The following is a 1616-nucleotide window of genomic DNA, read 5'->3' on the forward strand; positions in this document are numbered from 1 at the left end:
CTGGGGTAAAAGTGAAGCTTTTATACTTTCTTTTGCACACGACACACCAGTGGCACACGACACGCAGGTTCCACACGACACGCTGGGCACACCATCCCCCCTCCCCCCTTAGTCCATTGGTTCTTTTGAAAGTGGCTGATTGTTTTGACTCCTGATTGGTTGGCTCCAAGCCCCGGGATTTTCAATTTTCGCGCCAGCGCCAGTTATGGTCCGCATTTCGGTTTCGGGGAAACAGAAACTTAGGCCTATTCCAGGAAATTCAGCTTGTCATGGAGTCACTCCTGCTCTTACTCCTATATTTAACAAACAACTAAAAGGGAGCACGGTTACAGAAGCAAATGGCATCAGTTAGAATCAACGAGAACACATTTTTCTAATCTCAGACAATTTGTTCCACACAAAACAAAGTACATTCTCCTACTATCAATTCCTGTCTTTCATTCCTTGATATTTATTCTGTGGTGATTTTAAATTGCAAGTGTATTTGAAAGGGGAACATATTAAGCCAAGAGTCAGCAATCTTTTTCTATAAAGGGCCAGTTAGTAAGTATTTTAGGCTTTGTGGACCGCGTATTGTCTCTGTTTCACATTCTTCTTTTTTTCCTTTCTTTCTTTACAACCCCTTACGAATGTAAAAACTGTTCTTAGCTTAAGGGCTGTCTGGCCAGTGGCCACAATCTGCTGATACCTGTATTAAACTATAATGAGCTACTCACATATAACTGTAACTTAGTTCGTTGGCTGTATTAAAGGCATCCAAAGAATAGGAATTTTAAATGAAAGGACATAGAAGAGAAAAATAATAATATCTGAAAACACTCATATTACATTCTCTGTAGGCACTATTCTAATCACTTCACCTATATTAATTCATTTAGTTCTATAATGGAAGTAATATGTTCATTTTACAGGTGAAGAAACTGAGAAAGAAACTAAATGACTTGCCCAAGCTTACACAGGTAGTAAGTAATGGAGATAGCATTGTAACCTAAGAAGTTGGGCTCCGAGTCTATGATCATAATCGCAATGCTGTGCTGACACTCAGGGAGACATGATGTTTTAATTCACTTTAGAAAATACAAATCAATCACTTCTCGGCCTTTTGGCTAAGATCAAGTGTAGTATCTGTTCTTATCAGTTTAATATCTGATTTAATTGTTTAAAATTCCAGAGAATCCTCTTTAATTAAATTTCTGTGAAGGCTGGAATTTCTAAATTGTGCCCTTTGTTCAGATCCCTCTGAAAACAAGAATAATTAAGGCAATTAAGATAGCATTAAAATTATTGATGAAGAATGGGCATTTTCTGAATATTAAGATTAGATATTAGCTACTGAAGTGTCTGAAGGTAGGACTTTTAAAGCTTCCAACATCAGTAATGCGAAAATTGTCTTGAACCTGCAATAAAATTCTGTTGGACTTTTTTTTTCATTGCAGTGAAAAAGGCAACCATGTAGCAATGCTTCAAAGCCAGTTTATTTATCCTGGTACTTATTTAAGCAGTTTAATATTTGAGTTTAATTTTCTGATTTATAAATATTAATTTCTTGGAAAATTTGAAAATTTCCATAAGTTAAAAAATTCAGTATCTTGTTATCCCACTATATAGAGGTAACT

Source organism: Propithecus coquereli, unplaced genomic scaffold (assembly GCF_000956105.1).
Source record: "Propithecus coquereli isolate 6110/MARCELLA unplaced genomic scaffold, Pcoq_1.0 Scaffold508, whole genome shotgun sequence".
NCBI lineage: Eukaryota > Metazoa > Chordata > Mammalia > Primates > Indriidae > Propithecus > Propithecus coquereli.